The sequence below is a fragment of the Pteropus alecto genome, unplaced genomic scaffold (assembly GCF_000325575.1).
Source record: "Pteropus alecto unplaced genomic scaffold, ASM32557v1 scaffold86, whole genome shotgun sequence".
NCBI lineage: Eukaryota > Metazoa > Chordata > Mammalia > Chiroptera > Pteropodidae > Pteropus > Pteropus alecto.
Genome location: NW_006442109.1, coordinates 16,773,493 through 16,798,699, shown reverse-complemented (window position 1 = coordinate 16,798,699; position 25,207 = coordinate 16,773,493). Strand labels below are relative to the sequence as shown.

Here is a 25,207-nt window from a genome sequence, read left to right as displayed (position 1 = left end):
TCAAGGTTCATCCATGTTGTAGCATGTATCAATACCCCATTTCTTTTTATTGCCAGATGACATTCCATTATGTGGCTATACCACATTTTATTTATCCATTCCATCATGATGGACATTTTAGTTGTTTCCACTTTTTGGCTATTATCACTTCTCTTTTTCTTAATCTTAGTGCTAAAATGTGAAGTGACTAAAAGACAAGCAAGAAGAAAAAAAACTGTTGAATCCTGGAGAAGTTCTCAGTTAAGCGAATGATCACTAGATAAATGAGTTCTCAAGAAATAATACTCGGTATGTGCATGATCCCTATTAGCTAATCATTTCCAAAACCATAACTACCAATGAAATGCCTTCAAAATACCTGCTTATTGCAAGTATTTGTGCCCAAGTGCCTCTGTTTATGGGACAAGAAATTGGAATGACTATCTTTATGGCATAACTCCAGCTATATAAGCCAAGGGATTAAGAGTACTTTTGAGAAGGAGTAACAATGTGTTCTCTGTGGTTTTGGAAATGATGGTAAATTTATATATAATGTATGGATGACTATATTATATCCTTATGAGAGTATCAATCAATATAGCATTTCTTTCAGAAGATAGTTTCTAATTTACAAAATGTATTTTTTAAATTAGAATCCTTGCTGGGTTTAGATTTATTTAATGTTCACATTCCCCCATTAACTTATTTTTATAAATAAGTTAATTCTGACTCTGAGCAACAACTATCCATACCAGCCTGGCACAGGAAAGCTTAAATCTAATCCTAGTATCACCTCTCATATAACATAAGTGCTGTTCATACTGCAAAATCCCCAAGGTGGTGTTCTTTTTAATTATCCTTAAATTAGCTGGTATAGCCAGTACTGCTTCACAGAATATAAAAAGAACAGAGGCTAGGCTTACACAGAACACAAGTATATAAAAAACAATAAAAACAATTGGAATTAGTGTGGAACGCAACATTTAAAAAATCCATAAAATAAGGAAGGAAAGCAGGAATTTACTCACAGGCATTTAAAAACAGTTTGTCTTCTCACCAGGAAGTGCTTACATACTAAACTTTTGGTTTAGTTTGCCTACAGATATGTTTATAGCAGTCCCTCCTTATCCGTGATGGATACATTCCAAGACCCCAGTGAACGCTTGAAACTGTGGATAGTACTGAGCCCTATATATACTCTGTTTTCTCCCTATACATACCTATGAGAAAATTTAAACTACTCTTGCGTTTTGGGGCCATTATTAAGTAAAATTAGGGTTACTTGAACACAAGTACTACAATACCAACACAATCGATCTCATAACCAAGATGGCTTCTAAGTACTAATGGGCGGTAGTATATACAGCTTGGAGACAGTGGACAAAATGATGACTGACATTCTGGGCAGGACAAAGCAGGACAGTTCAGGATTTCAACATAGTACTGAGAATGGCGCACAATTTAAAACTTACATTTATTTCTGGAATTTTCTATTTAATATTTTCAGACCATAGTTGACTGCAGGTAATAAAACCCATGGAAACTGAAATCTCAGATAAGGGGGACTACTGTATACAATTTTAACTATTAATAAAATGTGAGTAACAACTTGACTTACATTCTTTTTTCGTAAGTCCAGCTAAATTAAATTGTTAGTGGGCAATGTTTATCTTAGTGTTCAATGTTTACCTTCGGTGTGTCCTAATTCTCATTTCCTGTTTCCTTTTACAGTGTTCCTCTAGAAAGATTTTTTTAAAGTGATTTACACAAAGATGATAATGACAACTTACTTATTTTCAAAGAAATATAGGCATTTTAAAAGAGGCCATACTAACATAAAGGAATAAATTGTTACTGATGAAATGTTACATATGCACATAGATTCAAGACCTTCCTAAATCTACACTATTTTTTCCATAGTAAAGCAGGCCATGCTATAGACCTACAGACCTAAAAAACTGACTAGCATAACTGCGTAATGAGTATATTCGCTGAAGGGAGGGGAATTCTTAGATCACAATCCTAGTATTGGCCAGTAACAGCTGTTTTCCTCCAAATCTGAAACTTGTAGGAAAGACTGGGTGATAGAAAGACACTGATGCTTCTGATTATAGAATCAGAGGACATGAAGATGTTGTACGCACCATACACAACTAAGAATGGACCAGTTCAGGCCTCCTTCCGTGAGTGGTGCTGCTTCATGTTCTGTCATCTCACCATAATGCTCTTGATTGCAATTGTCAGCTGGGTCCCCTTGGTTCAGATATCTATAATGTTACCTGAAAGAGTTATCTAACCTGGAGGTTTATAAAAAAATACATTTATTTGAGAATAACTTATCCTAAAGTATGGAAGAAGAATTAGATACAGATTTCCAGTTTGAAAATAGTAAAGTAAAATTGGCATTTCCTCCTTCTGCTCTAGGAAATCACGCAAAAGAAGAATGAGAAACAGAGATGCAAACTAGAATACATATGAAACTCTAAACCACAAACAGAACAGCTGCAAAAAAGCAGTGAAGATCAGACAGGATGTGAGAGGAAGCAGAGCGGATGCCTATGGATACAAATCCCTGAAAAAAAAGCTGGCACTATGCCAAGATGAGGAGCATGCCTAAGACGCAGACTGAAAATACTTGTGTGTCCTAAAAGGAACAGGAGTGTGGGGTTGTGACAGAGGCATCCATACACTGGTTTCGTTCTTAGAAGCAGGGGTGACAGGACAGTAAAAGGACCTATGACAAACGATATTGTAAGAAACAGTTTTGGTGAGGCAGAGGATTCAAAAAAGAATCTGAATGGTGTGAGTCTTATAGCTGCCTACCTCTGTTGGCTGGGTAGAGATAACAGTTAAGTGGACTTACACTTAACTGAGGGCTCTAGGGAGAGTGCTGGTAGCTTTGGACACAGTTTTAGTATCTCCAACATATGAGCTCTTTGGAAATAGCTGGTCAAGGAAAAGCCCACTTATCCAACAAGAGAAATCAAAAATAAACCATCCAGGATCTATATATGATATTAAAAAAAAGAAAAAAGAGAATAAGAAAACAAACACAGATAAACACTAATCAAAGCAGTATTTCCATGGAACAGATGAAAATTTTGACCAAATGTTTTGCCATGGATTTAAACAGTTAATAAAGAAATTTATCTATGAAACAAGAGCCCATATATACATATATGCAGTGTATTTAAAGAGTTAAAAAGGAAAGGAGAGAAAAATCAATGAAGCTAAAAGCTGGTTCTTTGAGAAAATCAATAAAATTGATAAGCCCCTAGCTGGGCTAATGAAAAAAAAGAGAGAGAGAACAAAAAATTACTGATATCATAAATGAAAGAGGAGACATCACTATAGATCCCAGGAAGAGCATTTCAGTTCTCAGGGAAACTAGACACATCATGGTCAACATAGACATATCCTAATACAACTGTTGAACTTTGAAGAGATTAAGAAAATTTCTTTGGATAATCAGGCAAAAACAATGAGACAGCTATGAAGGATTAAAACAAAATAGGCTGACATCAGACTTCTCTATGACAATGTGCAAATCTAGAATACTGGAGAAATGTCTTTAAAATTCTCAAGTGTGACCTAAGAAATTTACATCATCCAAATATAAAGGCAACAAATAATTTTTAATATTCGTGAACTCTAGAAATACTGGGAAAATATTTGCAATTATCACAAAGTGCCAATTTTTTTCCTATAAAGAATCTTATTTTTTAAACTATAAACACAGCAATCATATGCTAACAATTTTGAAAACTAAGACAATATGGAAAAGTTTCCCGAAATAATATATATATACATTATGAGATGTGACTAAAGAAAAAATTAAAAACGTGAATAGTCCTGCAATTCTTAAAGATATTGAAGTGGTCATTTAAAATCTTTCTACAAAGATGAGATTAGATAATATGAGTGGTTATAAGGATATATTTTTCTGGAGATCAGAAGAAAGGTCAAGACTAATATATGTCAACATGTTATCAGAGAAAATGTAAAATAGAAAAACAACTATGGTAAGAATTGTCAATAAACAAATAAAACTTTGAATATGTATATCAACAAAAGCTATCGCTGTTCTGAAAGGCCCAACTGGCAACTCGCCTAGCCTGAGCTACTCACACACTGATGTAACCAGGCTGTTGTTGGGAGCAGAGGCTGGCCCAACACACTAATCATAAACTGCTACTTTTCATTTCTGCCAGGCAGGAAGAATACCTTTGTAGGTGGCATTTACAGAAATGAATAAATTGCAATATAGAAAATAAGGGAATGGAGTGGAAAGGAAACAACTGTATTTATAAGGGTGTGAAAGTCCTACTACCGAGGATTTTTTGGTTTATGTGAAAGGGAATGGTATCTCATTTTCCCCATTTTCAGTATATACTACATATATTTTCAAAGTTCATCCTCATCTTTATTTTCAACAGAGCTCAGTCATTTATTAAGCATTATTTTTAAGATACAGGATGAAGTTTAGTGGCTGAACTAGCAACATGAAGAGAGCGCAAGCCTCTTTCCACATGTAAATATCTCTCTCTTCAGTAGCAGTACTGCAAAAAAGTAACCTCACTGAACCATCTGAACATTCAAAAGGAATTTCAACCACTCTCCTGGATACAAGCCAGAGGTTCATTTGTCCAAACAGAATATCTACCAACTAGATATATTCTCTCATTATGGCAGCAACTCCAGATTCACTTGGGCCTAAAGTAAAGAGAACTGAATGAAAAGGAAAAATAAACAACAAAAAACTACAGTTAAATTAATAACTCTGAAGATAAATGAGCAAAGAATATAAACAGTTTATTTTTTGATGATATTTTATTGTTTTATAAATTTCACTGTGTGTCTTTGTTACATATTAAATGCTTTTATTAAACGGTTTACATAAAAGGAAATATAAATGGCTCTAAAATATATATGAAAAGGTGTTCGATCTCATTCATAAGGAGAAAGGCAAATTAAAATTAAACTGAAATATGTTTAACCTATCAAATTGGAAAAGATCATAAAGCTTGGTAACACTCTACATTAGAGTGTATTAAAGAGGCATTTTCATATATTACCAATAGGAATGTAAATTAGTAAAACCTCTATGTAGGATAATTTAGTAATATTTAGCAAAATTACAAGTATACATATTCTAAGAATCAATAATTCTACCTCTATGATTTATCCTATAGATTAAATATGTACAAAATGACCTATGTACAAGTCATCATAGCATTATTTGTAATAGCAAAAGACTGGAAACAACATAAATGTTCATCAGCATGGAGCTGTTCACATAAATTATGATGCATCCATTTAATGGAATACTATGCTGCTGAAGAAAGATAGGTATATTCATTATTGATATGGAATTACTTTAATTATATCCAGGATATAATTTAATGAAAAAAAATAAGCTTCACAGTATACAGAATGCTATCATTTGTGTAACAACTGCATATACATTTGCTCATATATACATTGAAAAATGTATAAGATACAGGTAATATTGGTTGCCTCTGAAGAGTGGAACTAGGTGGCTAGATAAGAGTTAAAGAGAACTTATTATTGTATACTCTTGTACTTTTGGAATTTTGAAGCATGAATTCATTACCTATTTATACATATATACATACATACATAAACATGTAAGAAAGCAACCTGTGATTCTGTTGTTTATGTCTAATATCTTTTCTGGAGAATTTGTGAATCCTCTTAGCCATGAGTGGCTGAGGGAAGGGTCTGGCACTGACTTTTCTTTTACCAACCCACTTTTGAGTTATTTTCTACCTTCTTCTGACTCTTACCTCATTTACATCCCCATGATATCCTAAGTGAGCATAGTGCTTCCTTAAATCAAGGCTTTTAATATTTCAAATAATTCTATGCTTATCCACATGCAAACACTCAAAAATTCCTATTTTAAACAGAATTTTTCAGTAAGCTCTAACTATATCTATTTGTTAAGTGCATTGAGCTTAAAGAGGTTTCTTTCTACATGTTTTAGGCTCTGCCAAATTAGGAATACTTTTTGTCTCTTGGATAAGCCATATTTTAATTCTTCTATAACAATGAAACAAAAATTTGGGACTATAAAAAACAGAAACTGGTCAAAAATGATTAATATGCCCTCTGTTTTCTACCAAAACATACTTTTCTCATACTTTTTGGCTATACTTTTTTCAACTGTTTGCTTGAAAGTTGAAAACTTCAGTTGTCCAAGCAGTCCTGGGCTCTGAGTTTATGTAGCTTGCTCATGTCTAGACGTGGACTATAGAGGGGGTATCAAAAACCTGTAGTTAATATTTCTGGGTTATTGCTCTAGCAAACTGGAGGACTATCCTGACTTCCTATATTTAAAAAACATATAATCTTTAATGAATTAGACTGTAGCCATCTAATGAAATTTACTTATAATCTCCTGATGCCCTGTTAAGCTTCCACTGATGGCAAAGTCCCATTAGACCTATCCATGCTAAAGCCTATTTGATATTAAAACAAAAGGAAAGATTTTTCTGTAAGCAGATTAGGTAGGCAAAATCAAGCAAACCAGCTTTCAAAATGAGGGGACTGTGGAATTTGCATATATTATTCCCTCCATGCAAACATGCAGATATTGCTCAGTGAACTTTGGCCTACTGTGCTTAAAAATCAATGGTTGTAATATTAGAATCCCCCTTTCCATAGCTGCTGCAACAGGATTTCAGGCCCCATCGGGGATTTTCACAATAACATCCTCTCAATAGTCTCTAATATCCTTACTTTAAAATGCTACTTGCAACTTTGTAAGTAGAATGGTTTTTTTTTTTTGCCTCTGTGTGTCAAGCTTCTGCTTTATATAATCCGTGTCTGCTTCTCTGTTGACTCTTTGCACTCTCATCTTAGCTTCTGGCTAAAAGAGTAACTTCCAGGTCAAATTTAATTTGATAAATCATTAAACACTATAAAGAGTTAATGGAATCTATGTTGTACCTTGTGTAACGCTATTAAATATCCTCTATTCCATTTGGCTGCAGTCATCTAGGTTTTTGTGATTAAACTGTGCTCATGTTCTACAATTTAGTCAGTCATCTGCTCTTTGAGTCTACCTTGATTTAATGCCTTTTGTCCCTCCATGTCAATGTATGCATTATTTTGTGGAAAAAAATGTAATTTTTTATTGTCTATTATTGCCTTAAAAATTTACTCAGCAGGAGTGAGATAGAATGGGACTGTTCCTCTCATCCCTGGATGAACAACTGAGAAGGCCTTATCACCTTTCTGACCACTCTAAGGTACTAGAAAGACCTGTGTCATCTGAAACATAAATGTGATCTCAGTTCAGAAATTAGAATATCCATATTCAGAAATAATCGCAATTCTTAACTTCATTTAACGTCCATATGTGCTGGGTTTTTTTTTTTTAATGCCTACAGCACCTGGTACTCCTAAGTGGTCTCCCATCTAAGTACACCAGGCCCAATCCTGTTTAGCTTCTGAGATCAGATGAGATCGGGCACGTTCAGGATAGCATGGCCGTAGACCATACATGCTTTTTTTAAAGCTGGAAAATGAAGTGTTTCTAATAGACTTTTCAGATAATTGTGGATATTCTTCTTTGATACTATGCCAAAACTCGACAATTAATAGTTTCTTAAATGTTAGTTATATGGAATCTGAAACCATATAAATGAACATTCATACTATTTAATATTAGAATCTATTTACTATCCTGAACTCTGAATGGATCTTTAACCCACACATGACTTTAAAAATCATGCACTGATCATTTGGAAAATATTAGTTCATTGAGTTATGTAGATTTTCCAAATGTTGACATATTTCATTATGAGCATAAAAAAATCACATCAGTTATCATCACACAAATCTCATCAGAAAAATCTTTAAATACTGGGAAGCTATCAAGTTTATGGTGGTAGATACAAGTTTTCTTAACCTCCACTTTTGGTTGAAAGCTCAAATTTTATTATTGGCAACAAATACTTTCAATTGTTTACCTTGAAATGACAGGCTCACTTCATTCATTTTGGAAAAAATGCCCACCAAAACTGCAATTCTGGCTAATCATAGTTGTCTGTTTATCAGTTGTTCTTTAAAGTAAAAATAATGTTTCATGAAAAAAGATGCTAATTCAGGTCACAACTTAAATAACTTCATAAATGTTTTTCCTCAAAACAAGATGATGGCATCTTGATCTTTAGTATGAAACTTTTACTCTATTTTGTCTTTTCACGACTTGCTTTTTCTTTCTGTTAATGCATGGGAGGACAACGCTCTTTAACTCTGGCAACTATGGCCAAACCTACTGCTGAGGCCATAGCTGCATGACAAAAGTCCCTAGATTTTCTTGCTAAAGTAGTTTTTAGATAATAGAATTGCTTTAGAGTATTAAATGGCTGAACAAGAAGGAGTCTGTGCCATAACAAATACCCGCAGCTGTACCTGGATCAACACCTCTGGTATTATAGGAAATACAAGAAATTAACAAACAAGGTGCTTGGCTAAAACAGACTAGTGCCCCTTCAGGTACATTCTTTGGTTTCTTTGATACCAACTGGTCAGGCTCATGGGGGCTCTGGCTAAGAAGTATATTGTAGTCTCCTGGTATCATCCTCTTAATAGTTATCATTGTAGTCTCCCTGGTGTTCCTCCAAGGTCTTATATGCATGTTCATAGCTATCAGATCCCACTGCACTTGGAGAAACAGAAACAAGATGAACTACGAGATGAAAAGTAAAAACAAGCCTTCCAGATCTGACATTATGACCTATGAATTTCACAATGAGTCTGGATCAGCTTAACTCTGAATGTGAATATGAGTGCCACTAATATCAAATTTTGGTCAATCTATCATGTCTGAGAGGATGACCAAAGGGGTGGGGAGTTGTTAAATTAATTACACATGGAGGCCAACAGACTGAGGTAGCTCTAATGCCATGGTGGCCTATGTAAGCAAACCCAAATCTAAGCCTGTAAATGCCTCAAGATTATGAGTCAAAACAGCCTAACAGGTTTTACACTATAACCAATCAATAATTTCCTTACTTTGTTTCTACCTTTTCTTTATAAAAATCTCACCCTGAACTCCTGACAGTGGAGTTGTCCTAACTGCTTCCGGTTTGGCACTGTTTGATTCTAACTGATTTTTGCTCAAATAAACTTAAAATTTTTTTAAATGAAGATCCTGGAAGAGAGGAGCACCTCCTCCCCGTCCCATACTAAGGGGGCAAATTGAGGGGAATGAGACAACTATGTATATCCATATTAAGAAATAATCATTTATTTAATGTCCATACCTGCTTTTAATACAAGCATCAGTATACACATGCTATATTAGTTTCCTGTTGCTGCTATAACAAATTATCTCAACTTAGTAGCTTAAAACACACAAATTTATTATCTTATAGTTCTGTAGGTCAGAAGTCTCACACGGGTCTCAGTGAGCTAATATTGGTATTAGCAGGGCTATGTTCATTTCTGGAAATCCTAAGGACAAATCTGTTTCCTTGTCTTTTCCAGTTTCCAGAGGGTACCTGCATTCTTTGGCTCATGGCCCCGTCTCCCATTTTCAAAGTTAGGAATATCACATCTCTGTGACCATACTTCCATCATTACTTCTCTGACCACAGCTGGGAGAGGTTCTCCAATTTTAAGGACTCATGATTAGATTGGGCCCACCTTGATAATCCAGGATCAATCCCATCTCAAGGTCTGTAGCATAATTATATCTGCAAAGTCCCAATATCATTTATTCAAGCCAGCCTTATCGTTCACCTGTATCTCACCTGGATTATTGGAATAGCTTTCTATCTGGTTTCCATTGTTTTAATCTTGCCCACTACAGATAATTATACTCACAGAAAAATAAAATCAAGAGTTGTGTTTTGCACATTTTAAGTTCAGTATACCTGTTAGACATCAAGGGGGTTTCAAGTAGTTGTCTAGTACCTAGATGAATCTTCAGTTCTGGAGCTCAGGGAAAGGTTTTGACTGGAGATATAAAATTAGGAAATATCACCATATAGATGTCATTTAATACTCAAAGGCTGGAAGGGATAACCAAAGGAGGGAGTGTAGCTAGAGAAGAGGCTGAGAACTGAGTCTTAGGCATTTCAACCTGAAGTGAATTAGCAAAGACTTCTAGTCTGTCAGTGAAAATAGAAGGAAAACTAGGAGCTGTGGCTTTCCAGAAGGCAAATGAAGAAAGTATTTTAGGAAAGGTAAAGTAATCAGCTCTGTCAAGTGCTGCTGAGAAGTGGAATAATATGAACACTGAATATGAAGACTGCCAATGGATTCGGAAAGACGGAAGTAGTGAACTCAACAAGAGATCTCAGCAAAAGCAGTTTCAGAGGAGGAGTGGGTACCAGTGCCTGAATGAACTATATAGCAGGGAGCACAGCTGAGTGGCGGCCCCAGCTGCAGCCCTTATACAGCCACTACATATGCAGAACAGGTAAGAAAACTAAAGTTCAAAGAGCTTAAGTGAATTTCCAGGGTTTCCATGATTAAGAAAGAATAGAACTGAGAGTTGAAACTGCTGATTCCAAGTCCAGTATTCATTTTATTACCACACCCTTCTGCCTCTAAGAAAACACACAGGTTGGACGGAGGGTCAAAAGAACCGGGAGAGCAGGGTGTGATCACACCAGGGTTAAATGTCAGTGTACAGGAGAACTGGAGCTCACATTTAGGATCCCAAGTCTATTTAATATACACACCATAGATCAAAGTGAAATAGAATGCCAGGCAGTCCACTGGACTGATATATCATTCTGAAGTTATTTGCCGGTCAATACGAAATCCAAGTGTATGGCAACAACACAGATCCTGGGATACACTCAGACCAGAACAAGAAGGCTCAAAGCTGACAGCAGGAGGAAATAGTCAGAATTCCTGAGCCACTAGAGCAATGCTGCAGGCATTTTTATAGAGTGCCACAATTAGGCTGCAGTTTGGAAGGGAATCACTAAAGATTCTGAGTTAGCAGGGATGTAGTCATGTTAAAATTCAAAGATAAGTTTAAGGTTCCTGTCATGGGAGACCAAATGGATGCACTCAAATTAAGAATCCTAAGAGCGAAGCAGGATGGGGTGGGAAGGTTGTGACAGAGGCACATTTTCATTTATCAAGAGATGACGAATTTCTCTGCCAAATGGATGCACTCAAATTAAGAATCCTAAGAGCAAAGCAGGATGGGGTGGGAAGATGACGAATTTCTCTTGATAAATGAAAATGTTTGGGATGGTGAAAGATTCCTCTCTGGATCTAAGGGGACAACATATAATTGATTTAATGAAGAGGTATAACTGGTGTCATGTCTATAAGTTATAGAAAGGGGAAGGATGGAGAAGAGGAGGCTTTTATAGGCCTTGGGGATCAGGAAGACACAGGTCTTCCACTTTTTATTGAATTCCTTGATCACAATAGTGAATAATACATCTTTCCTGACTTGTTTAAGCTTTAGTATGGTTCATTTTTATGTTCTTACCCCATGTCCTCTTTTTGCAAAAATAATTTCTGCTTTTTCTTTATCGGAACAGAAATAGCAATAGTTAGTTCTCACTTCACATTACACAGCCTTCCTGTACATAAAAGCTAGTCAGTACCAACCCATCTCTCTACTTCCCCTCGTATGTTTCTCCCCTTCTTCTCTTCTTCTCCTCCTCTCATTCCTTTCCTCTGTCTCTGCCTCTCTCTCTCTCAGTCTCTCTCTCTGTCTCTGTCTGTCTCTGTCTCTCTGTCTCTGTCTCTCTCTCCTTCTTTTGAGCAGGCTCTAGATTGTATGTTAGCCCCATAGTTTTCTTTATAAACTTTATCTTCCTCATGAGAGGAGGATCAGTCATCAAGGATGTACAGTGGAGGGAGAGAGAAAAAAATAAATCTCAAGATCCACCATAAAAAAGCAACTCCACATTGATAGTTATAGACAGGAAACAACTGAGAGGAAGCTGTACTGTGCAACCTAGAAGTCTATAGTTTTGCCTGGAGTTTCATTGGTGCTCCATCTTTCAAAACCCTGGGCAGGATGTATGAAGGACAACAAAGAGAGAAGAACCAAAATAAATAGAATATATGTGCAAATAAGTATGCTTTAGTTCAAATTGTTCACTAACCATTTAAATATTTTCTGTCTCCCAGATCTTCTCTCTGCTCATTGAATGTAATTGAAGCCCCCTTACCTTCTGAACAGAAGAAATCTTCTAGTTATATATGCAATCCCTACCCTCTGACACTCTGTATGTAGCTACTGCATTTCATCTTAGCCTTCCCCTACTTTAGATTTTATGCAGTTTACATCCATTGTCTTAATTTGTTTAGTACTGAATTAATCATTTTTCATTCAATCCCCTTGTGCTCTGGATAGCTCCTTCGTAGAGGATGCTACACAATGGTAGAGTATTACTTATCTCTGTGATCTGTCACAGAGAGAATCCCCAGTATTGTAGGATGGGTGGATAAGTATATGTGTGGATGAATGGATGAATTATTTCCATTTATCCTCCATTCTCTATTGACGACTTACCTCAAATGATCCCTCGTTTATGAAGCCACTCTTCAGTTTATCCTCCAGATATCCATCCTCATTTATTTGAATCCATATGGACTTTGTTCCCTAAGACACTTAGGAAAATCCCTTCTTGTATTTTTGTTTTAATATCTTATTTTTTGTGTTTGTTTCAGTCTTCCATAGAGAGGGCCTTTTGTCTCATCTTTATGTCTCCTGTTGCACCTAACACAGAGCTTACATATAGTAGATATTTAAGAATTTTTAATGTAATTTAATATAGGATAATTTGATTTTTGTAAAACTTTTGCAAGACAGGCAGAAATGGTATTATTGTCCTTATTTTGCTGGTTAAGAAAGTGAGATTTATAGAAGTTAATGACAATCGCCCAACTGGCCATGGTCACTCAATTGGCCAAAAAGCTGGCTAGCAGGAAAGCACAAGGCTAGGAAAAGCGAACCAATTTTATCGGCACCATTTCTTGACTCAGTACACATTAAACAGATCTGCTTTTAAACAGCCTTTAAAAGGAACATGCTGGGTCATAAAAATGAAAAACTTCTGCATGTAGGAAGAGACTAGGTTTTTAAATATATTTTCCTGCTTTGATCTTTCCTTTAGTAGGGCATATGTCATATTTTCCTTTTAACCAGTATACATCCATCACTATACACCATCTTACCCAGATGTCATGTGTGTCTAAAATCTGTTCTTATGTTTTAATGTCACCTTTGCCCACCTTGTCAAAGCCCCCATTGCCTTAGAATTACAAAATTGCTGAGCTCTTTTCCCCCACCCCTAAGTCCCCGTGACTGTTTTGTAACTATTATTTGTACTTCATCCCTTCACCTTTTTGCTGAGCTCCTTTAATTGCTCTTTCCACCATGTGAGTCCCTCCACCTTCCAGTCAATTCCACAACAATGCTAATAAATCTTTCAAAACTACTATTGTTCACATACTGCCAATACCACTGCCAATATGTTTTAATGGCTGTCCTCTGATTTTAGAATAAGATCAAACTCTTCAGCCTGAAATTTGATCTTCTACAGCCTTTCCACGAACTTTATTTCCAACCTTTTCTTATACTATTTGTCAAAGGAGCCTTCCACTCTTCAACCTCAGATTCTCCATACATGACACATGTGCTTCCTCCCCTCTTAGTTATGTCATTTCTCTTATTTAAAATGCCTTCTCCTTTCTTTAACTTTTATCTAAATGCTACACTATCTTCCAATCACAGCTCAAAAGCGACTTTCATTCTGAAGTTTTACTATGTACATCATCCTTTGGTAATCATTCTTCCCTCTGAATTCCTTTAGTATTTTCTATATACTATTTGACTATCTTTTAAGGCACATATACTCTGATAAATCTTTAACTCATCCCAAACTGAAATGCTATACCCATTAAACAATAATTTTCCATTCCCCCTCCCCTTAGGTACCGTTATCTTCTTTTAATCTCTTGTGATTATAATGTGCACTATGGTTGAAAAACTCTGATTTATAGGTTGGTATACATCCATCCTCAGCACTAGCCTCATGTACCACTGAGACTTAGAAATCATTGTCTGACTGTACCAAAGGTGGTGGCATTCTGTGGTATTCTGGTAGCAAGATTTCCTAAATGTTTCAGTGGGACAGTTGACTCTGTACCTGGTGCCTCAAGTTCCTGGAGTTACCCAGATCTCTCTCTCTCTCTCTCTCTCTCCTTCCTTCCTTCCTTCCTTCCTTCCTTCCTTCCTTCCTTCCTTCCTTCCTTCCTTCCTTCCTTCCTTCTTTTTTTTTCTCTCTCTCTCTCATTTTTGGTGGCATTCACAGCAGTAAGGGACTCAAGCTCTGCTTTCAAGCTCACTCTCTGAGTTTTGTCCCCTATTTCTCAGAGTTTGGTCCTCGACATGTTTTGCTTTGCTTATTTCAAAAAAAAAAATTTCTAGAATGACCTGGATTTGTATCTTCATGGTCACCCTCTCCAGGATATTCCTTCCTGAAGAAGTGGATGAAGCTTTTTTTTTTTTTTGGTAGTCATTCTATATCATTCACTGCCCACAGGGTGTCAAGTGGCAGTTATGAACTTAAAGAAGCTGCAGGAGGCTGAGCATTTTAGAAGGAACTACATTTTTGACAGTGGGAAAAGTGATTCTATTTCAGGATATGAACTGATTCTTAATTTTTTAGCTGCTGAAATATTTAGAATGCAGAATTTTATTTAATGCTTTTCTATCATAATATATAACTTGATGTGGATAGGAGAGATATAAAGCGGTGAAACAGACTTACTTAAATTTTTGAAAGGATAATGCTGAAGTTGTAAGCCTACTTGCACTCGTGCTTGAAATTAAGGCAAAACCATATGTGAAGGGAAAGTAGAGAACAAAAAGAAGCGATGAGTAAGGTGCCATTATTTGGACATTTTGTCATTCATTTACTGATTGAGCACCTGCTACCATGTCTATACTAGATACTAAGAAGGCTTCAAAAATGAAAATGCATGGTCCAACCTTCCAGAAGCTTACTATCTAGTAAGAAAGAGACAAAGTAAGTAGTTAACAAAGTAAAATTAAATGCAAAAAAAGTTATATGACAAAAGTAGGAATCAAGAAAAAAAGAAAGATCCACTCCAATTATGTGAAATCAGGGAAAAATTTGGTGGTAGAAACAAAATTTGAGCACCCACATAGTTCATTTCAATATTTTATGTGATGCTCAAGTCTATGACACAGAAGGCAAAATTATATCGCATTTGCATTTGGAAGATTAAAATTACAATCAGAAAATTAACAGGTACTTTGGATTCTCAAGACAGTCTGAGTTTCTTCAACATTTATTTAACCAATATTTATTGAGCTCCTGCCTAGGTCTGTGACTGTGCAAGGAGATGGGAAAGTAAATACAACTCAGTCCTGCTCTGCAAAAGTTCAAAATCGAGTATCAGAGACAAGTCAATACACAGATAATTTAGAAGGTTTACAGTAAGTGCTAGAAGTTTATACAAAGTGTAATGAGAACACAAAAGAATGCGTACCTATCTGAGTTTGCAAAGGTAATGGAAAGCTTCACAAGGAAACAATCCCTTTAGATGAGTCTTGGAGTATTGTAGTTTATCTGTTACATCAGTAGAGGAAGAACATACAGGCAGGGGAAATCATGTGTATAAATATTAAAAAGGGAGGGATTGCACTTGGCTGCATTTAACTGTAAATAAAAATAACAGTGGTTTAAACATAATTGGGATTTATTTATTTTTCCCACATACTAGGAAATCTACCAGTTGCTGGCATTGATTTAGTGACTCAAGGATATCGGGTCCTAGGTTATTTTGCGTTATATTCCAAAGGAAGCTGGGAAATAAAGGTTTTCTTTAATTTATTTTATCCTTTTTAAGCTGGGCACAAAATTACTCCCAACAAAATCAAAATTTCTTTAAAAATAAAGGAGGGAGAATACATTTGGTGCAGGCAACTAATAGTCTTTTCTACAGCATGTTCAGGCAATCACAAGTCTTTGGTATAGCTGGATAGCACTTCAGAGGGGATTGATGAGCCTGGAGATGCGAGCAGAAATGAACCAAAGGAAAAGTTTGTCCGTGCAATTTTTTCATGGAAAAATATATCCAAAGTTCCATGACGGTCACAGGCACATATACCTGGCTATAACCCAGCATTAGGAAAAGAAAGTACTTTATTCCATCACATTTGGCAAGTCAACTGATCAGAAAGCTCCCAAGTCCTACAAATGTAGCCAAAGGCAGGGTTTCATCAGGAAGTACTGGTTGTTTTGCATAGGCTGTCTAAGACCCATTTTTCTCCCATGCTTTGTTAATGATAAAAGTTACCACTGCCAAGAATAATTTTTTCTTTTGTCCCTCTATTCCTTTCTTCTTCTCACTTGGAATTTATACCAGTGTGTGTGGCCCAGTGACTTCATTCCTTCCCCTCTTAATGAGTTTTCAGCAAGATTCCACACCCATGACTGAAAGCCAGGCATAGTCCTATCTAGGCTCCAGGGTTTCTGAGATTTAATTTTGTTTTTATATTTTTCAAGTTTCCATTATTCTGTCACATTGTATGACTCCTTTGCCCCTCAGCCTGTGAGCTTTCAACAGTTCTCCTTTAGCATGCTCCTCTCCTCCCTCTTGACTCCTTCCTTTCTTGGGTACTCTTAGCCTCTCTTGAATAAGGAAAGGTCAGGAAAATGTTTAGTTACCTATAGAATTAAGTGCTTTCTAATAGCCAATTAAACCTCTCCTACTACCAAATTAAACCTATATCCTCTATTGCTGATATAAATAATGATGTTTTGATGATTCTTTTTCTCATAAGTATTACCTGTTTATTTGTACAAAAAAAACTTGAAAAATACAGATCAACCAGAAAAGAAATAGGACTCATCCAAAATACCCACTATTAACCTTTTGATATAAGTTCTTTCTTTTCAGTCTTTGTTATGTTTATAGATTGCGTATAATTTTCGATGGTATCATTGTGTACATATTGCTTTGAACTTGTTTTTGGTTCAAATGAACCGTAATAGCTTTTTTTTCCAGTCATTTTTAAAATTTTAATTTTAATCTTACTTAAATTATATATATGCATACATGTAGTTTTTAAATCAAATAGCACTATAAGATTTTTAATGAAAAATAGTATTATCCCCCCGCCCTCAATTTTCAACCCCCAGGGTCAGATTCTTGCAACTGTCTTAATTGTTTCTCCTGGAATAGATCTATGTATTTGTAAATTACATACCGTTATGATTATTTCTGGGTTTTACATTTTAGACAATGAAAATGGAAGAGAAAAACTGATAACTCATGAACTCCTCCCTCAATGTACACACATATATCTCTCCCCTTGGAGTTATATAACAATTTTTACTAAATCATCATTTAGTGTTGACATTAAAATATCAACAATGTGATTGTACTTAATGCCACTGAATTATACACTTAAAAATGATTAAAATGGTAAATCGTATGTTATGTATATTTTACCATAAATTAAAAAAACTCAAGCTGTACTACATTTCATTTCTAGTACAACTTTTGTTTTTTCTAGAGTCTGTAACTGCTTGTGTTTTCTTTTCCTATTTGCTTAGTTTTTATGGAACTGATCCCAAACCTTCCAATAGAACTGTAAAACCTAAATCAGTACAGATAAATACATCAGGGATTTGGGGGGTTTTGTTTGTTAGTTTGTTTGTTTGTTGTTTGTTTGTTTTGACAATATCCCCTCGGAGTCCTCCACAATCTTGCTCCTATCAGAACTGGAAACTGAATCTAGCTTTGTTTCCAACCTGGAAAGTCCTTTCACTTCTTTCCTATCTTGGAGCTCTTGTTTCCTGAACTTCAATACTTTTTTCTTGTTTTATGCCTTTATTAATGAAGCATACTTGAGTAACTTCCTGAAAAACTTTGCACGGAGGGTAAATTTTCTGTGCTCATGAATGACTGAAAATGCCTTTATTATACGCTACTCTCACCTGATTGGTAGTTTGGCTGAGTAAAGAATTTGACACCAAAAATAATTTTTCCTCGGAATTTTGAAGGCCTTGCTCCATTGTTAGCTTCCAGAATTGTTGATGACGTATGTGCCATTTTGATTCTTAAAACTTTGTATGTTATCTGGTTTGTTTCCATGGTTTTTTCTCTTTATGCCTGGGGACTTGAAATTCTACAATGGTATGCCTTGGTATAGGGCTTTTTTCATTCGGTGTGCTGGTCACTTACTACGTTCTTTATGATCCTTCAGTTTGGAAACTTGTATCCTTTTGTTCTGGGTAAATTTTGTTTTTCTGTGATCACTTCCATCCTTTTTGTTTTTGTTTTTCTTTTTGGAACTTCTATTATTCATATTGGCTCTCTTGAACTAATAATCTTATCTTCTTGTCTTTCCTCTTTTTCATCTCTTGTCTTTTTGTATTGTTTTCTGGGAGATTTCCTCAACTTGATTTTGCAACTCTTCTATTGAATTTTTCCATGGCTCTTTATTATCCATGAAAGTTCTTTTTCTTTGCTTTCTTTTTTGACTTTTTTTTTTTTAAATAAAAGAGAATTCTTTTGAGTGTCACTGAAACTAAAGCTATTAACTAAAGCATAAACTATTAATGCCTTAAAAATTTTTTTTTCTTCTCTGAGTATTATTTTTTTTCCTCCCCGCTAGTGTGTTCTCTTTGCTGGAAGCATTCTTCAAATATCTGGTAATCTTCTCTGTTCATATTTAGGGAATTACTAAAAAACTGACTTGATTAGAAGCCCTTTGTACCTGAGTGAAGCTTGTTGATAATTGAGTTCTCTGCTATAGAAGAAACGGAACCCCAAAATCTAATTGCAAGTTCTTTCTCTTAGACCGATCAATTGCGCTTAAGGGGAACCCTCCATTCTCTTGTTTAGGGAATATAGGCCTGACTACCAGCCTAGAATGTAGCCTTATTTTTTTTTCACAAGTGAGATCATACTATATTCATGATGTTTTCTAAACTGTGTTTTTCATCTAACAATATATCTAAGATATCTCCCCATGTCTGTGTGCATAGGAATACATAAGAGTATAAAACAGCTGCCTAAAATTTCATATGATATATGAGACATAACTTAAATTGTTTCTAATTGATGGGTGTTTAGAAATATTTTTCTATAACAATATTATAATTGTCTTTTTCTTTCCATACTTGTGCAAGAATATCTGTGCAATAAATTTTAGAAGTGGAATAGTTGGATCAAAGGGTATAAATATTTTAAATTTTTATCAGTATTGCCAAATTATTCTCTAAGAAGGTTATACCAATTCATATTACCACCACCAATGGTATGTAAGAGTGCCTGCTTACTTCTATTGATAATTCTTGGTATTGTCAAATTTTTTCAACTTTGCTATTTTAACAGGATTTTAAAAATTGTATCTAGTTCCAGTTATAACATACATTTCTTTCTTTGCCTTTTTCTTTTTTTTTTTTGAAACATGAACACAAGAACTTTTCGCTTTCTAGAGGCCCCAGTTAATTCACATTGTTCAGCTTCCAGATGTTTTAACAAATTGTTACAAAAATTGTTACGTTTTAAATATTTACTTTAGACAGGTGAATACTTTTAACAAACATAGAAGAACAGATGGACTAAGTAGCCTACAACATACATTTCTTTATTAGTGAGGTTAAATAACTTATACTATTCTTATTAATCATTTATATTTATATTAATATAAACATTTTCTTTGAATTCTTTGCAGATTTTTCTATTGGGTTATTAGAATTTTCTTATTAAATTATTTAATTTTTCCGTATATTGAAGAAATTAGGCCTTTGTCTATTATTTACTTTGACTTTTTTTTTATTTTCTAGTTTTTTTTTTCCTAGTGGAAATTTTAAGTTCATATATATATCATATATATATATAAAATATATATATTTATTTATTTTATTTCATGGCTTGGGTTTTATGTAATTCTTTGAAAAGCCTTCCTTATTCTAAGGTGACAAAAAAAATATTCACTATGTTTTATCAAGTGTTTCATATTGGCTTTCATTATATGGAAGCACCATATTTTATTTAAATAATTCTCTATTAATAGACCTTTATGTTGTTTCCCATTTTCTGAAGGCTACATTCTCTTGTTTTGTCCTGGACACCCTGGAAACCGAAGAACAATAGGTGAATGTATTGTCTATAGAAGCTTTATATAAAGGTGTAAACGTTTTTCTTATTTGGTTTCAATAATCTCAACTACTTTAACTATATATTTCACTTCATTTTTTGGTTCATTTTTTGTTACTCTACGCTCAAATCTCCCTGCCATTTCACATGTCCATTAAAATGCCAGTGCCCAAACTTGGCATCATACTTTAGGGTGTGACCAATTCTAAGTTTAGCAGAGGGATACTTTCCTAGCTCTTGGATGTCACAGACCTATTAATATATTTCACTATCACAGTTAGCTTTATAAAACCAGCCACACTGTATTGCTGAATCACTCTCAGCTAGTGGTTCCAGGATATCAAATTCATAAAACTAGAAATAATGTTTAATATGTTAGATGAAAGAAAAAAAGATTCAAAAAGATCCTGGAATTTTGGAATGCTGGGCCAAAAGATGAAACTTATCAGGAAGAAATAAAAAGTTTTGCAATTAATGTAAAAAAGAATAAATGACCTAAGTATAGGATAGAGATAATTCCACTTAACACTTAAGCATTAAAACATTTTAGTTTCCTATAAACTTAATATCAGCAACAATGTGAAACAGCTGCCAACAAGCTTAATGCATTTTTGACAAGAAAAAAATTGATGTCTGACTGTTCACAGCCTCTCCTCTCCCTCCTCATCAAGTTCTTTCATGGCAAAGTCAGTTTCCTGGCCTTTTAAAGATATTTGGTGGAGTGGGTAAGAGGAAAGAAGTTTGACTGATCTATTGGAAAAGTTGGAGAGACACCGAAAATGAGAGGAGGCATTAAGAAAGCCAATAAGAGCTAGCGGAGAAAGAGAGTTTGAGAAGTTTATAAAAGAGAGAAAAGAAAAAGAAATTGGATTAGCTGCTATGTGTGGCAAGGGAGGCTTTTTAGATGAAGAAGTTTTAAAGAAAGTGGCATGTGTTATGAATATCATGTCATTTTGTATGTGTTCAGCAACGTAAGTAAAATTTAAACATTTTTCTAATTATTTTTGGATGTCTGAAATATGTGTCTTTAGATGGAACTTTAAGCTGAGAAACTGCCACAGAATATCTGGACTGTATACAGTTTACAAAATCATATGTCACATCAACAGAACTATGGTGTTCACCATAATAAAGATGACAGTCGTATCACTTGGTCATCTTCAGCCCTGTATACCACATTTTTACAAGGTATATTAGTTTTCTAGGACTGCCATAACTAAGTACCACAGACTGGATGGCTTAAACAACAGAAATTTATTTTCTTACAATTCTGAAATCTAGAAGTCCAAGATCAAGGCACTGATAAGACTGTCTTCCTCTGAGGCATTGCTTCTTGGCTTGAAGATGGTCATCTTCTCCCAATGTCTTCACATGGTCTGCCCTCCGTGTGTGTCTGTGTGTGTGGTGTCTCCTCTTTTTATAAGGATCCCAGTCCTATTAGATTAAGGTTCACCATAATGACCTCGTTTTAATTTAATTACCTCATGAAGACTTCCAACTCCAAATATAGTCATATTCTGAGGTATTGGGGATTAGCACTTCCATGAGAATACACAATTCAGACTATACACAAAGCTACTGACAAATTCAATTTTTATTCTCATTTTTTGATTCCTTTGAATTTTATTGCTGGTCTTTAAGGGCTCTTGTAATCTATAAACAACCAGAATAGTCTCAATTTCATCATTAAATCATTGGTAATAGCAAATTCACCTTGCAGATATTGATGCACATTAATTCTATTCCACCCAAAAGAACTGAGGATCTGGTAGTTTCTTAGACATACGCAAAATGGTATATAAGTTGGTCCTTTGGAGGCCACACACACACACACACACATACACACACACACACACACAGACATACACACACATGAAAAGAACTAATTTCCTTTTCTGTCAAATGAATCAAGTGAACCAGATAACTAGTAAGGTCTCTTCTAGTCCTAAAATCCTATAATTCTGGTTCAAGAAAATCAAAAGTATAATATGCTGTTAAATATAATGTTAAATATTGGGTCTGTGTTATAAATACCAAGCATGCAGGAAAGGCAGAGATCATGTTAGGAATTGTGAAAGCTTTTCTTAAAATTTGAATGGACAGTCTAAAACATTTTGGAGGAAAATCCTTTAAGTCAGATTGCTAACCTAGAGTTAGGCCTTAAGAACCAGAACTCACATGATGGCACTCAGGTTCCCAGTTTCATATTGTTTCTATAACCAGTTTTTTCTCTCATAGTTGTATATGCTTCAAAACTGACTCAGGAGACTTAACCATGTACAGTCATGCCCTGCCATACATTTCATATCTCTTTAAAGCTGCAAGAAAAAATACAATATATTTCCCATCTCTTTTACTTTTATTTTATAGTTTGTTGCAGAAATAGTAACATTTAATCAGCAATAACGGATGTATTTAGGCATAGAAGGATAGTAAACTTCTGCAGTATACAGATAAATATCTGGGTTTGACAGTGTTTTACACATTATATTTATTCACATTTCCCAAGCTCATGTAAAAACCTATTCATATACATTTCAACAAGCCAGGATTACACAGTAGATCTGCCAATGCCCAAAATTAGTTTTTTAAAATACTTTGTACAAGTCAGAAAATATGGCTCATCTCTTTGAAGCCTGAAGACAGGCTAATATTTTACTTTTCTTTAAAAAAATAAGATAAGGGCCAACTATTGGGTAAAAGTTGTGAAAACGTAGCAGTAATACTTAGATGTTGCTTTCTGCAGTGAATTATTATACTTTGAAAGACTTTCATATACTATCAAGGCTCATTTCTGACATCAAGTTAAACTCAGTTTGGCATGAATAATTTTTAAATAAAACATTTTCTGAGGGTGGAAAAGAGCTATATTGAATTTTATCTGGTTATTAAATTCAAAAAGTGCTTTGTATCAAGAAAGTGGACATTGTGCCCAGCATTATTAACATATTCTATTTAGAAAAATGACACTGTTATTCATATGAAAACAGATGTTGGTCTAGATAAAGTTAAATGCCTTCACCAGTCTCAACATGTGTACATGAAATTACAGAAATTAATTATAGTTCAAGCAAAGATTTTGACTGATCTTTTGCTACGAAGGGAGTGTTTGAGTTATCTACTGCTGCATAACAAACCATCCAAAAATTTAATGGCTTAAATTAAGGCTTGGCAAACTATTTCTGTAAAGGGCCAAACAGTAGATATTTTTAGACTTTGTAGACAAGATAATCTCTGTCATAACTACTCAACTCTACTATTTTACCTCAAAAGCAACTACAGATATAATGTAAATGAAGGGGTGTGGCTATGTTTCAATAAAACTTTATTTACAAAGAGGCAGTAAGTCAGATTTAGCCTGCAGATCATACATAGTTTGTTGACTCTTGCTTTATTAAGGCTCATAATTCTATGGGTTCATATTTTGGACAAGGCACTCAATGGAAGTGACTTGTCTCTCTGCTCCTCATGGTTGGATGGGTCGACACATGTTTGTAGTCTATTGGTAAATTGGCTGGGGGTGAAATGGTCCTGAATGGTCTCATTCACGTGTCTGGCAGTTGAGTGTGGCTGTTGGCTGGGCACCTCAGTTTACCTTCACATAGCCTCTGTAGTAGGCTAGCTGGCGGGTTCTCACATGGTAGCTGCTTCCAGTGGGACTAAAGCAGAAGCATCAAGACATCTCTGAGGCTTCAGCTATAAAATCACACAATGTCACTTCACCATATTCTACTGGTCAAAGTCACAAGGCTGGCACAGATTCAATAGACTCCACCTCTTGATGGAAGGAGCTGCAAAGAATTAGAGGCCATTTTAAATTCACTACAGGGAGTGCTATTAATTTGTGTAAGACTTTTACCAACAACTTTCTTACTTTGAAAACCTGTCAAAATCTCATGTATTATAGTCACAATTCTCACTGTAAATCATATAGCCACAAGCTAAACAAGAAACAGAAATTAATCAAAATTTCCATTCAAATAATTTTGGACAAAGGACCCAAAAAATACATTGAAGAAAGCCTCTTTAATAAATGATGCTAAGAAAATTGGGAAGCCACATGCAAAAGAATGAAACTAGACTGCTATCTGTCACCATACACGAAAATTAATGCAAAATGGGTCAAAGACCTAAATATAAGACCTGAAACAATAACCTGCATAGAAGAAAACACAGACATTAAATTCATGGTTTTAGAAAGGATTTTATGAATTTTACCTCAAAGGCAAGGCAAAAATAAATGAATGGGACTACATCAAACTAAAAAGCTTTTGCACAGCAAAAGAAACCATCAACAAAACAAAGAGGCAACCAACTGAATGAGAGAAGATATTTGCAAACAATGCCTCCGATAAGGGGCTAAGAATTCACACAACTCAACAACGAAAAATAAACAATCTAATTAAAAAATGAGCAGAGGACCTGAACAGACACTTCTCCCAAAAATACATATGAATGGCCAACAGACAAGTGAAAAGATGCTCAACTTCACTAGCTATTAGGGAAATGCAAATCAAAGCCACGATATCACCTCACACCTGTTAAAATGGCTATTATAAACAAGACAAGTAATAACAGGTGTTAGAGAGGTTGTGGGGGAAAAGGAACCCTTATATGTCACAGGTGGGAATGTAAATTGGTACAGCCACTAGGGAAAACAATATGAAATGTCCTCAAAAAATTAAATACAGAAGTACCATATGGCTCAGCAATTCCTCTTCTGGATAACTACCCCCAAAATTTGAAAACATTTATCCATAAAGCTATATGTGCCCCGATGTTCAATGCAACATTAATTCATGGCAGCCGAGACATATAAACAACCGAAGTGCCCTCAGATAGATGATTGGATAAAGATGTACATATATACAATGAAATATTACTCAGCCATAAGAAAAGATGAAATACTTCCATTTGCAACAACATAGATGGATCTTGAGATTGTCATGCTAGGCGAAATAAGTCAGACAGAAAAGTTGAGAACCATATGATTTCACTAATATGTGGGATAGAAAAATGAAAGCAACAAATGAACAAGACAAACAAAAACTCATAGATTCAGATAACA

At 35.0% G+C, this 25,207-nt stretch overlaps 1 protein-coding gene and 1 pseudogene across 3 annotated transcripts in view; both read right to left on the bottom strand.

Moving 5' to 3' along the window:
* ZNF280D (zinc finger protein 280D) overlaps positions 1-25,207 on the bottom strand; it is a 238,466-nt gene that overhangs the window by 125,612 nt on the left and 87,647 nt on the right. The window lies entirely within an intron of this gene.
* On the bottom strand, positions 7,386-7,502 carry LOC112469630 (annotated as a pseudogene).